Source organism: Pinus tabuliformis, chromosome 8 (assembly GCF_031772625.1).
Source record: "Pinus tabuliformis cultivar Carrire ecotype Pingquan chromosome 8, CPIR1, whole genome shotgun sequence".
In the NCBI taxonomy this organism is placed as follows: domain Eukaryota; kingdom Viridiplantae; phylum Streptophyta; class Pinopsida; order Pinales; family Pinaceae; genus Pinus; species Pinus tabuliformis.
In genome coordinates, this window is record NC_142294.1 from 284,136,803 (window position 1) to 284,151,573 (window position 14,771).

Here is a 14,771-nt window from a genome sequence, read left to right on the forward strand (position 1 = left end):
AACTCATAATCGAATGCCAAGTAAATACGTATAAAAGTATTGTTACAGAATTCATTGAATAATGCAGCGCTGCTCCAATGGTACCCTCTAGGGATCATCCCACTGAGCGTGCAGCTCCTCCCCTCCTACACAATCAGAATTGATCCTCCATGCTGCAAACAATGTGATTTACAAAGTACGATGTGCCATCCTCCTCATACCTACGTAACTCTTCTCTTTTATATTGTTTTTACATGAAGATTTCCTTAGAAAATAACATGGGGATTGAATCCCAACTAATCTTCATCAATATAATATCAGTACAACCATTTCCCTATTTAAGGAATGAAGATTTGGCACGAATTTCCCAAATCTGGTCGTTCTCTACAATTCCGGAAAAATCAGTTTTTTAACAAAATGCCCCCAAAGAACTGTGTGTATCTCCTTAACCAATACGAATTTTGGAAAGTTGTTTGTAATAAACCTAGTGTGTTATATTTACAACAATAACCTCTCTCATCATTTTCTAGTCCAGCTCCATTACCTTAGAAATCATGCCCGAAATTGACTGTTTGAAATCTGAGATCCTAAAATTCTAGAAAAATAGTTTATTTTTATAAAACTACCTCAAAGACCATTATGTAACTTTTATACCATTACTAATTTTAGAAATCAGTTTGGATCTTAGTCAATTTTCTATACTAGGACAAAAACCCATGTTCCATAATTTCTTTATTCGCCTTCATATGCACAAAAATCGAGGCAGAAGTTGGCAGTCTAGAAACTACTGCGAATTCAAGGCCGTGGCATTAATTATTTCCTAAATATAAATCCATATGACATGGGTGTATCTTAGCTTATGTGGAAGTGTTCAAACACCATTTTCAACAAAAGCCTCTTTCATATTTCCCTAGAGATGTGTCAATGTATGAAAGCCCCAAATTAGTGCATGCATGTTGGTGGAGGCATGTTGGTGCAGGCACAGTTGGTGTAGGCACAACTGGTATAGGATCTGCTACTACAGGAATGTTAGGACCTGCCACAAAATAGCTTGACATTAATGACATTTTCACATTAAATTAACAAAATAAGAAGAGTTCATAGATCAACAATTGTCAGCTCTAAATCCCTCTAAATAATAACTTAATAATGCATAAAACGAATAATAATGATTATAGACACTTAGTATAGTTATAAAATTATTCAGTTAAATCATGAAAATTTGGACAAAATGGAGGCTCAACACTCCCCCACACTGACCTTCTTGCATGTTCTCATGCAAGCCAAACCATAAGATTATAAAACCATGGAAGAATGTAAGGGGGGATGCTTAAAGATCATACTATGCTTCCTGATAAAAATGTCAGCAAGAAATATCAGCAAGGAAATATGAAGATATCATGGTATGTCATCATTTTTAAAGCATTCATTAAGTCTACAACATCACTATTATAGTGCCAACTAAAACCATGTTACAGCCCTTATGAAAGTATCGAGTGCAGGAATGATAAAATTGCAACAATATCAGGTACAGGAAAGAAATGCTTTGTACCATACATTATGGAAAAAGAGTATTGCATCTTTATGATAGACATCACATACCTGTTGTCTTATTTCAAATGAATTCCCTGCTTGTCATAGATTTCAGAGATCTTATTTCTGTCCAGAGTCTTATTAACAATCATGATAAAAAAATCAAATCTTTGTTGAAAAGGTTCAATTTCAAGAAAATTACCATAAGATTCCTACACCTATTACAACAATCTTGTACCTAGGTCAAATAGTGCTTATTTAGAGGCAACCACAATCAATAGACATTGTTTTCCATCAACACTTGGTGAGTAATCATCGTTGAGCAATTCATCACTCTAAATACCAAAAAAATTGAAGTGATTTATGATACCAGAAAAGAGAGATAAAAATAGAATAGTATGACACCTTCCTAGACCAATCCACAAACACTCTAAATTTTGTTGTCATTGAGATGCAAAGCAAGTTTCTTCTTAATCCAGTACAAAGAATTACCTTCACTAAGGGTACCACATCATTAAAGATTCCTAATTTTTGAAAAATAGAACTCAAAGCATCATGCTCAAATCATCTTAAAACCATTGTCCAGGAAATAAAATGATGAGTTTTACGGAAAGAGAAAGATAACTAAGTAAATCATAGTATGCAATTAACTTTAATACCACAGACATGGCCCTACAGCCCGCAGGTGTCTATAGCCTTGACATGGATGTCTTTTAACCCAACGAAATGTGTGTGTCTCACTGACTAGATATAGATTCAGAGTTATCTTATTTAATTTTTAAAATTTGATGAAGGCCACTATCTTGCCTTGGTAACTAGCTGATGGTAGTGCCACTCACAAGAAGTAACATGGATGAACAAGTTGGCTTGTGATGAGGCCTCCTGGCTTTCAACTTTTCGGCTGAAATCCATTACTCTGGCTTGGTGACCAACACAGTAATATCATGCATGTTAGGTCTCATGATCATGGTAGGTCGGCTCATCACAAGACCTCCTACCCTCCCCTAAATCTTTTATAAATTCTGATTGTAGTTAAATTCAAAGGTTACTTAATAAGTGGCGAGATAGATCTACTCCTTAAGAGTACGGGATGGCGTGAAACTTTTTTAATGACTAATCATTACTGGCTAGTTCCTCTACTGTAAAGACTTATTAAAAATATCCCAGAAAATGACTGAAAGATTCTTTAAGTTAATAATGCTAGTGTTCTCATGAATAGCTTATTATGATATTTACAAGAGTGTTCCACCATAGGGGGCTCTCCAATAGTACCTACTAAGGGAAACTAAAAATATATATCTCGGATGATAACTCATTAGAGTGATTAATCATGGTTACTTTTTCAAAATCATGAGGTATTAGAGTGAATCATACTCAACAAGATTTGTCACAAATGTGCATGTTAACAACCAATGTGAATCAAAAGAAGTTTTAGCAGCTATGCTTTGAAATTCAAAACCCCAATTGCATTGTTGTAACAACATTATTCATGGCATTTCTTTATTCTTCTACCCTACTCCACCCTAAGAAGCGAAAGACTCACTTTTAAGTATAGGAGGACTTCCAGTGCAACCAAGTGCGCAACAAGAGGATAATCATATTCATGTTCAAATTTAGAAACTATATGCGAGAAAATACTAGAACATGAGGTACCGGCTGCATTGACTGATGTGATGCTACAAATTGTTGAATGATAAGGGAGGGATGAATACTGACAGTCATCTGAAACCAAGATTCTATGGGATCCATATACTCTTAGTCATTGGATTCATGGGCAACATCGGGTGCATCGTACAAATCCTCCAATTTTCTTTGTTCATCCTCTAAAGTGCAATCTAGATCAGGTTAGTGTTCTTCAATCTTTGCTTCTGAAGGCTTCTCCTCATCAAGCATGATCCATAGCTTCTCGGTCTCCCTAGGAAGATCTTCTAGTTCTTCATGATTCTCTTCTTATATTGGAGTAGACTGGTTTCTAATTGATGCCAAGATGTTTTCTTTCTGTGAAGCAGAAACCCTAGCTTCTGCTAGAATTTGAGATAGTTATTTGAATAACATCACACTTCCTGGCATTTTCCTACTAGCTGGGAAGTCTTGTCAACTCTCAGATTGAGAGTGTGGGTTTCTTTTAGCCCCTGAAAAACTCAAAAGATCAATTGCAGTAAAAAGAACAAACTAAGATTGTAAACTAAGGAAATCACACTAGCAGAAATTAAATAACCTCTATTGCAAAAAAGAAGTAACACACTTTGCAGTAAAAGAATTTTCTAATAAAAAACTCAATTGCAGTAAAGCAAGCATCACACTTTGCAGAAAGAAAAATTACTCATAAAAACTAAATTGCAATAAAAGAAACAAATGAGGCATCACACTTTGCAGTAAAGGAAATCACTCATTTGAAAAAAGGAAAACCTGGCTTGTGAGATCTCTAGGAATGTCACTCAATATGATTTAGCAAGCAAGGGGAATCGCATTAATCTAGAAATTAAATTGCGAAGGAAATGGAAAAGCATGACAAATCGTTGAGGCCTTATCCTACAACGCCTCCCTGACAACGATGCCAAAATGTCAAGCGGTATAAATGAAAGATTTGCACCAACATTTAATTTGTCAATCTAGATAAGTAAACTTAGAGGCATAGCACAATATATGCTAGAATATGACCTCAGCGATCTGTCCAATAAAAATAAAGCTCTTGCAAGAAATTCAAAAGGAGCATCATTCAGGAAAAATAAACAAGAATCTTCAAAGCAAAGTCAACGCACTCCAGGAATCTACTTTTGGCTCCTCCTCTAGGTTGAGTTGAATCCTGTAGTAAGTCTTTCTCAATTGTCTAGGGAACAAAGGAATGTAGGCCCTCTTCAAAAGAATATGATTCAAGAAATAAAGAATGCAAAACCTCTTAAAAATTACTGCTATGTTGCAGGCATGAAACTAGAAATCGCACAGAAACTTCATTCCAACTAATCTAAGAAAATAATCGAATGCTTTAAAAATAATCAAGATAATAATGCATTACTTCTCTTAAATACAATTCAGTACTTTAGTTGTAAGAGAAATATGCAATAAGAACCAATATATAGTTCATGTTGTTTACCCTAATCTTATTAAATACTTCCTTATAATATATGCAACATCTAATTATAATGAAGAATTCTGTGAGCGTTTTGTCAACAAGATTCACAATATTTCCATATGTTGATCCTATCATTTACTTGAGAAAGTGCAGGAATAAATGTTTTCTGCAAAAGTGCAGGAATCAGTCTCATTAAATTCAAGGGAAATCATGAATACATGTTAAGTTAAGTTAACCAGAATTCTTGCTCAGCAATTATTTCACCATTGTGTTCTGGAAATAAACTTTGTTATGTAGCAATAAGATAGGGTATATCTTTGTAATAATAAATAAGAGACATAGTTAAAACATTCACCGTTTACTTTAGTTCAACCTTTATGAAAATACATCCAAAAGCATTGATATTAAACTTAAATAACCAGCGCAGTAAAATAAAGCTTTTGGAATGAAATTGAAAATTATATGACTGAAGCAAGAGCTATGAAATGAAATTGCATAACCAAAAATGCACTAGTGTAGGCAGTGTGCTTGGACTGACAACATGCTTGGACTGTCTGCGTGCTTGGACTGGTTGTGTGCTTGTACTGATCTTGCAGAAATGAAATCAATCATGAAAAGAAAAACTTATGTAAATTGAAATCAAATACTTCTAAGCATTATGCAAAGCAAAATGTAGCAAAATAAATTAAGAGGTTTGGGGCAATGGACTGGATGGTGGGCCTAACCACCCAGCTCGTTTCCCTTGCAGCAATTAAATCATAGCCTTAAACATTTAGGAGAAACAAGAACTCATAATCGAATGCCAAGTAAATTCGTATAAAAGTCATGTTACAGAATTCATTGAATAATGCAGTGTTGATCCAGTGGTCCCATCTAGGGATCATCCCACTGAATGGAAAAATCCTCCCTGTTATAGACATTTTTGTGCCCTACAACCCCAAGCATGAAATGTCCATAAACCAAGGGCTCCTAAGTCCCTAAAAGTGTTGTTCTAACCCCTAAAGGAACAAGGTCAACGGATTACAGCTTCTCCCAGAAGTTCTCCATGAAAAACTACTCAGAACTGGTCAAAACTGGATCATTGCACTTGCTCCATGGCCAGAGTGCGATGCATTGCACCTAGTACACATGGGAAGTGCGTTGCATTTCAAAAAGCCCTTCTATGGGGTGCGATGGACAAGAAAAGACAAGTGGCGGAGATAGTTTGCGAGGTGGATGATCATGGAATCTTCCAGAAACTTCTCCTGGGACACTTGCCTCTCAGAATCGCCCAAGGATGAGTAAGAGATCAATGAGATCTCCAAGTGGCATCAAGAACTATCAGAGAGAAGACACTAATCAAAAACCCAGAGCTGACTCACACCTCTACAAATATCTATATATAGATCTCTCATCCCAGAGATCCAGAGGTTGGAGGCTGGAATTTTGCATATTGTAAGGAATTGCTATTGGTTTTTTGAGACAAACATCAGATTGTTGGGTGATCTATGCTTTTTTTGAGGTGAAGAGGGGCTTCTTTGCTAGGAGGTTGATGCTGGGTCAGGAACCACTGGTTGTAACTCCTCCTAGATCTTTTCTTGTTTATCAATAAAAGCTATTTGAGTTTTCCTCCATGCTTTTGTATCATTGATGCTTGTTACATTTGTATGGTTAACTTAAATCTGATCCTAAGTTGTTTATGAATATAGATCCATGTCTTTGTATAGTGTTCTTCTTCTGTGATCTTACAGGTACTTTGTGAAGCTGGGCAAGCAAGGGAGCAGGTAGCTGGAGACTATCAAAGAAGAGAGGGATTGGATCAAAGGATTAGCGCAAGACATAGGTTGGTTCTTTCTATTCCTCTCTATCTATAGTTCATAAAGGAAATACAAAAGTAGTTTTTTCTCTGTTTATTTCTAAGGCAGCTGTCACACCTTAGTGGGATAGAGCAGTTCTAAATAGACATTTTTCCCTGTAACAAAATGGCGACTCCGCTGGGGAACTAATTAGTTTGTTTGTTTATCATTCTTTGTTTGTTTGTTTCATAAACTTATAAGTGGCATTCGAGCTGCATTTGCCATAACAAATGCAAAGTAGACATCTGCTGCTTCAATCCATTCACTGGATTTGTTTATGATTTAAACAACTGATTCACAAACTATCTGATTGCCCTTGCGATAGCTCTTAGATCCTCCTTAGATCTACCCCTGATTGTTGAATTACTGATTGCTTTTTACTCGGCCAAAAACCAAAGACTGAATTGAAAACTGTGACCCGGAACCCGGACAGAGTCTCGTTTCTGGCCCAGCACAAGTACTGTTAAGAGATCCTGAATTTCAGCGCACTTCCCGAAAGGGAAACCTGCACTGCATTTCAGATTCTCTGTGTTACAGGTGCGCTGATCAGACTAGCCTTGTGCAGCTGTGGTTCTTGTGTTTCATTCTTTCTAGTTCTATCTCTGAATTTTGCTGCCTGTGATCAGTATATGTCTGTTTGAAACCCCTTTTCCTTGCTGTTATTCCACCTCCTTTGTACAAAAGAACTGTAGATGTTTTTGTGTGTTTGTTGAGTCATTTACAGTTCTCCTTAGCAAAAGTAGCGTAATCATACTGTCGTCCTTTGATTTGAATCTGTCGTAAGTGTCGATTTCAATCGTTGGAAAGAGTTTGATTGCTGTTGATGGTTGATTATCCTGTTACTATTGCTTTTGGTCTGGATTTGTGATTTTCTAGTGTCAAAAACGAGTATTCATTTCAAAATCGTAAGGTGTCGTAATCATCTCTATTTTTTATTTCGAAAAGAAGCTTGTTTATGTTTGTCGCTTGAAAAGAAATTTATATTTGTGCATCAACTTTCTTTTTAGCATCAATATACTAAGAAAGTCGAAAACAAATACATGCATGTGCATTTGCATATAGACAGTCTGTTTGGCTTGATTTAGGAAAGTGCATTTACAGTGTGCTCTTTGCTCTTTGTGAAAATATTCTGTCTTTCTTTTCCCTAGTAGCTAGGATTTTCATTGCATAAAAGAGATAAAAAGTTTGTTTATCATCTTTAGATTGCAATTTAGGAATTACATCTACATCTCGTGGTGAACCCAAAAGGAAAACTTCATAAGCAAGATCAACTTAAAATAAATTCAATGAATCTAACAACACTTTGGAACTTAACGCACAACATTTAGAGGTCTAGGCTAGAGACGTATTCCGGCGTCGTAAAGCCTGGTAACTATTGTTCTCACTTTTGGTTGGGTGATTCCTCCACTTTGAGACAATAAGTGCCAGTACGGACTTGTACTCCCACATACCGTCGAGTATATTTTGGGAGACCCCTATAGGCTTAAATCCTTTATCCATAGGAAGCCGTGTCTGCCGCCCTATCGATCACAATGCACTAAACACAGCATTCGCGAAGATTGACTGCCGTACCGTAAAAATTATTTTGCAGTTTTGCGATTGGTTTGGTACTCCCTCTACCTAGACTTCCAGAGCAGTCCCTTTCGTTCCTTTTCAGACTCCTTAACGGAAAAGGTCCATCTGAGCACTTGTCACTTCAGGCTCATTAAAAATCGAAGGAGACTAGAGTCATCTTTTGTTTTTTCTCAACTCTTAAAAACTGAAAAAACAAGTTGTGTCAAAGCATCTAAAATTTATTTTAAACGGAATATTCATTACCCCTTTCCTACGTTGATCTTGGGTTGAGAAAATGGAGTCCACCAACCAAGGAATTCCCCTTGGAGGAAATCCTAGTCCCTTCTCCTCTTGGGGAGATGTTGGTGCACCCCATATGGCCACATTGTCGCTTCCAGGACTGACAATTTGTTTGCATGTATGGCTCTTCTCAACCTCTGTCGTTCAGAACACCACTATTCCTGAACAATCGAATCAGCAATTAGACGAGTCCAGAGTTACCCACCAACCTTCTACTTCCTCTAATTCTTCGTCTCCTCCTTCCTCTTCGCTTGATGGGGCTACTAAAGCCAAAAGTCAAGTACCTAAGGAGAAGAAGGAAAAGAAGAAGAAAGAGAAGAAGATGAAGGAGCCAAAAGCGAATGGGGGCAAACAAGTGTCATCTAACGAAAATCCACACACTGCACCGACCAGGCCTAAATCGCCATGTGTCATTTGCAAGGGAGACCACTATCACAGAGATTGTCCTTGCATCCCTCGGATCTTAAGGGACTGGTCTCCCCGTTTGCACAACCCGGTGTCGTCAACCTCTGATGATCGTGTTGAAAACACACTGTCAACCAGTGAAAGTGAAGCCCCAGGACAAAAAGGAAAATATAGATTTCCTTGTAAATTGTGCGAAGGCGATCATGCCATCCACCGTTGTCCCTTCTTAGACGAGGCTAAAAGAGTTTTGGACGATCGTCCAGCTTCACCATCACGACTTCCTCCTGGATATAAAAAGCTCTTACCAAGTCCGTCACCAGTTGAAAATCCGGTCGGCCCGTCCAGGTGGTCGGCTGAAGCACCTATCATTGAAGATAAACCATCTGAATCCATACCAGACGAAAGTCAAAATGTCGAGGCGGCAGTTGACCCGGTCTTGCCTTTAGAGGTTTCATCTTCAGATGATACAGTCACTGAAGAGAACAAGGATGGCACCGTCCAAATTCTCTTCATAAATACAGACTCCAACGAACATGAGGGAAATTTACCCGTTCCTTTACCGCAGGAAGGAAGTTAGTCAGAGTCATACCCGGCCGTCTATTCGGTCCCACCTCCAAGCAACCTAGTTGTCTCCTTCGACTGGAATCAACTAGGCAGACCCCGTTTGCTAGCTAGTATACCATTCCGAATTATTGTCCAAATATATAGAATGGTTATGGCTGGTACCATCATAGATGAGGGGGCTTCTGTGAGTATCCTTTCCTCAACTACTTGGAAAGCGCTTGGTTCGCCATCGCTTTTGCTTGAGATGAGAAATCTGACAGGCTTTGATAAAGGAACCAGTCGACCATTAGGGATCCTTCCCAATGTGCCCATAACATTGAGAGGGAAAACCGTTCACATGAACGTGATGGTAGTTCAAGGACCCCTGGATAACAATCTACTCCTTGGGCGAGACTATATTTATTACATGGGATCAATTGTCTCCTCACTCTTTAGAGTAATGTGTTTTCCGCACGAAGGAAGAGTGGTCAAGCTCGTAGACCAGCTTTCATTTCCTGGATCACGCATAGCAAATAGTCATATACCATCCCTGAATGGTCTTTTCAAGCAATAAATGTCTCAATCTCCAGTCCGTCCACCCGATGAGTGCGAGTGATTCAGGGGGACATGACTGAAACCCAAGGGGCATGCATCTTGTTCTGCTTCGGCAGGAAAACTTCGGGTATAAGGTAGGTTTCCGCAAGAGAATATGACCTTCGTACTCCCGTCCGTGATTGGAAGGGGGAGTTGGACTGGAACAAGATCCTCTTGTCAAAGTTATGTTAGGGACGGTCATGCCATACCATCCGTTCACCTTTGTTTATTTCGGTAGACATCGCCAAAGATGTGTTTTGTTTGCTCTGTGAATAGAGCAATCTTTGGGTAGCCTGTAAGAGGTAGGCCTCTCTCAGTAAAACGAATGTTTTAACGGACTAAAGAAGGGGTAACCTTGAAACTCTGTTTTATACCTGGGGGCATGCAAACCTTTTGGAGTGCAAGCGAAGAGCGACTATTTATTTTTTAAATTTATAGGACCTCTAACCCTTTAAACTCGTAGGATTGGTCATCTCCTAACTTGCATAAAGAAAGGATGTGGGGCAAAACTCTAAAAGTTTCCGTTTTTATATGAGACATTCTTATCATACGACTGGATTAATCGAGCAGTTTTAGCACATAGTTCAAGATCATTAAAAAATAAACATAATACATGAGAAAATGTTTCTACACACGTTTAAGCTCGTTAAAAAATGAACTATTCCCCGGTAAATAACCATCGTGAATGTAGTACTTCAGCCATTAAAGCCTTGGTCATGTTTGCACCGTCACCTCCACTTTTTCATTGGCCGATCATTCACCTCCATTTGATTGTTTACCCATTTTGAGGAACAGTTGTGAAGAGTGATCTCACTAGCCATCCTTGTGACACTGCCGTGATTGGAAAATTCCAAACCTTACCTGGAATCGGCTGCTACCCGTTTTATCACTCGTTCCTCAAAAGACGAGTCTCCTTTAAGCTCTTTTCAACTGACTTGTAAAATATGAAAAGATTGCCGAGTCCTTGGCCTTCCAGCTCGTTAAAGCGATAGGAAGTGCTATCCCTCCTCTATATTTTAATCTTTTTGGACCTGAGGGATTATTACACAAAAAGATCGAGCGCTTGTTTTGTTCAGCTCGTTAAAAGTATCGAAAATTCATCCCTTCTGTATTGTTTTATACTTTTTCGGACTTAAGGGATTAGATGACGAAAAAGGAATTTTGGAGTCTCCTTTACATTCCTTTTCAGACTCTCTAAAATTGAAAAGGACCAAGTTATCTTTGTCGTTAAACTCGTTAAAAAGATTAATAGCGACAAACTTGTCTATGGACGAGAACGAGTTTTACTATCGCTAGGCTCGTTAAAGCATAGCGATGGGTTTGCCCGAAGGGAAAATTATTGAACAAGCATATGTTATCCTCCTCAAGCTTGACAAAAATAAAGAGGTACTGGTCAGCAATGACTGGGGAAAAATTGGGAAGAAAACTCAAAGAAACTTTGTTGGTAGCAAGTCACTCTTGAACATGACACTTCCACTCCGTGTCCGAGTCGGGTTGGGTTGTTTCATTCACCGGTCACATCACCATGGTCACGCCATACCATCCACATTTGGGGTTAATGCTACCAATCCATCACATCAGTGTCATCGATATGTTCAAGAGAAGTCATTCAGAGAATTCACCTGTGTCTCACCCACTACCATACATTATACTCCATTCTTTCATGACCGCCACCCTGAACCTTGTATCACCAGATTGTCCTCACCTCCATTAAAATCATTTGCTCCGTTCCGTGTCATTGATGTGGGATTCATTAAGGCCCTCCTATGACGGATCACTTCTTATCGACATCAGCTCATTATCCAAGAAGTTGATCTAGGAACACCCCATTCAGTACGTTGAAGCTTGCATGCCTCAATGGCAAGTTTCTCACTTCCGGCGACAGGTTTACATCAATGGCCTTCGACCGAAAGATTTTGCGTGGTGTTCGACGCCAAGTCCTTTATTCACACCACGTGAATTGTACTGTAGTACCTTGAGGGTCATTATCATTATCGGTGATTCCTCTCGCGCTTGTTAACAGTTTACATCATTGACTAGTAATCAAGCGATGTATTTCCATGTTCGACTTCAGAACATTTCTCACATGGATCGACTTGTACTTCGAGTGAAGATCGGACGAGATTGAAGACCCTGGATCTAGTTTCATCCATCCGGGCTGCGATATATATTTAGGGAAATAAAGACATTAAATGTACAGCATTGCAGCACAGATAATCATCCTACCAAAAGGATGATGGCTCTATCAGAATCATCAGTCTACACTCAGACGGTTGTCTGTCCTATGTACATGGAAATGAGTTTATAAAGCTGAGCATGGGAATGCCCGCCTCAGCTAGATCATGAAAATATTATGAAGATAATGTATTGTATTGTATCTTATTACAGGTCTCCTCCCAGCATTGAAAGAACTTCGGATCCTCATAATAAAGCATTTCACCCGACACCAAAAGGTTAACGGCCTCATACTTTAGGGGGCAACTGTTATAGACATTTTTGTGCCCTACAACCCCAAGCATGAAATGTCCATAAACCAAGGGCTCCTAAGTCCCTAAAAGTGTTGTTCTAACCCCTAAAGGAACAAGGTCAACTGATTACAGCTTCTCCCAGAAGTTCTCCATGAAAAACTACTCAGAACTGGTCAAAACTGGATCATTGCACTTGCTCCATGGCCAGAGTGTGATGCATTGCACCTTGTACACACGGGAAGTGCGTTGCATTTCAAAAAGCCCTTCTATGGGGTGCGATGGACGAGAAAAGACAAGTGGCAGAGATAGTTTGCGAGGTGGATGATCATGGAATCTTCCAGAAACTTCTCCTGGGACACTTGCCTCTCAGAATCGCCCAAGGATGAGTAAGAGATCAATGAGATCTCCAAGTGGCATCAAGAACTATCAGAGAGAAGACACTAATCAAAAACCCAGAGCTGACTCACACCTCTGCAAAATATCTATATATAGATCTCTCATCCCAGAGATCCAGAGGTTGGAGGCTGGAATTTTGCATATTGTAAGGAATTGCTATTGGTTTTTTGAGACAAACATCAGATTGTTGGGTGATCTATGCTTTGTTTGAGGTGAAGAGGGGCTTCTTTGCTGGGAGGTTGATGCTGGGTCAAGAACCACTGGTTGTAACTCCTCCTGGATCTTTTCTTGTTTATCAATAAAAACTATTTGAGTTTTCCTCCATGCTTTTGTAACATTGATGCTTGTTACATTTGTATGGTTAACTTAAATCTGATCCTAAGTTGTTTATGAATATAGATCCATGTCTTTGTATAGTGTTCTTCTTCTGTGATCTTACAGGTACTTTGTGAAGCTGGGCAAGTAAGGGAGCAGGTAGCTGGAGACTATCAAAGAAGAGAGGGATTGGATCAAAGGATTAGTGCAAGACACAGGTTGGTTCTTTCTATTCCTCTCTATCTATAGTTCATAAAGGAAATACAAAAGTAGTTTTTCTCTGTTTGTTTCTAAGGCAGCTGTCACACCTTAGTGGGATAGAGTAGTTCTAAATAGACACTTTTCCCTGTAACAAGAACTGACAAGAACTGACAGAGAGAAGACACTAATCAAATCACAAGCTGACTCATCCTCCTTACAGATATCTATATATGGATCCCTCATCCCAGAGATCCTGAGGCTGGAATTTTGCATATTGTAAGGAATTGTTGTTGGTTTTTTGAGACAAACATCAGATTGTTGGGTGATCTATGCTTTGTTTGAGGTGAAGAGGGGCTTCTTTGCTGGGAGGTTGATGCTGGGTCAGGAACCACTGGTTGTAACTCCTCCTAGATCTTTTCTTGTTTATCAATAAAAGCTATTTGAGTTTTCCTCCATGCTTTTGTATCATTGATGCTTGTTACATTTGTATGGTTAGCTTAAATATGATCCTAAGTTGTTTATGAATATAGATCCATGTCTTTGTATAGTTTTCTTCTTCTGTGATCTTACAGGTACTTTGTGAAGCTGGGCAAGTAAGGGAGCAGGTAGCTGGAGACTATCAAAGAAGAGAAGGATTGGATGAAAGGACTAGCGCAAGACACAGGTTGGTTCTTTCTATTCCTCTCTATCTATAGTTCATAAAGGAAATACAAAAGTAGTTTTTCTTTGTTTGTTTCTAAGGCAACTGTCAACCTTTTGGGGGAATAATTATCACCTTTCCCTCGTTGGTCTTTGAAGTTAGTCTCCCTTCATCGCAAGTTCTTGTAGAATTGCTAGGAAATCTTTTGGATAGACTAGATATGTCTGAACAACCATCGACATCCAGGACTGTTTCATCTGACACAGCAGCAGCAGAACCTTCTGCTGCTACTCCAACGATGTTCGATGGTATACCATCTGCCCCTGCAAGTTATCAACAACAAGCCGGAGTCCAATCGGGGACTGTTTCGACGACATGGTCAGTTCCTATTTCTTCATCCGGATTATCATCTGGTATTTCTTATGTTGAAACTCAAAAAATTGATCCAATGTGTCTTCAAAGGCCAATCTACCCTTTAAGTACTGGATTTCCACCATATGGAGGGCTGTATGCCTTTTCATTGTTCCCCCCCGAAGAACAACTATATGGGAGTTTAAAACAAAGTTCAGGACAAACTGGAATTACATCCAGCGGTTGGGTACCAATACTACCTCAACAACCAAGGGTTGTATATTCAATGCAACCAGTCCACCCTGTGTCGAATATTCCCACTATACCTGCTATGGTGACTGCATCGCATGTACGAGCGCTACCTGTTGTATGTCAACCCCAAGTTTCTCAGGTTGCAATACAACAGCCACTTGTCTCAACGACTCAATCACTACCTCAGGTTAGTGCCTCCCTATCTGGAGCGACTCAGGCTCAAACAAGTACTATGACTCCTCATCTTGGTCAATCATCCAGTATTGGACAACAGCAAATGGTCCAACAACGAGGGCTGGTTCAATCCCAACAACCGCAATTCCAACAATCAT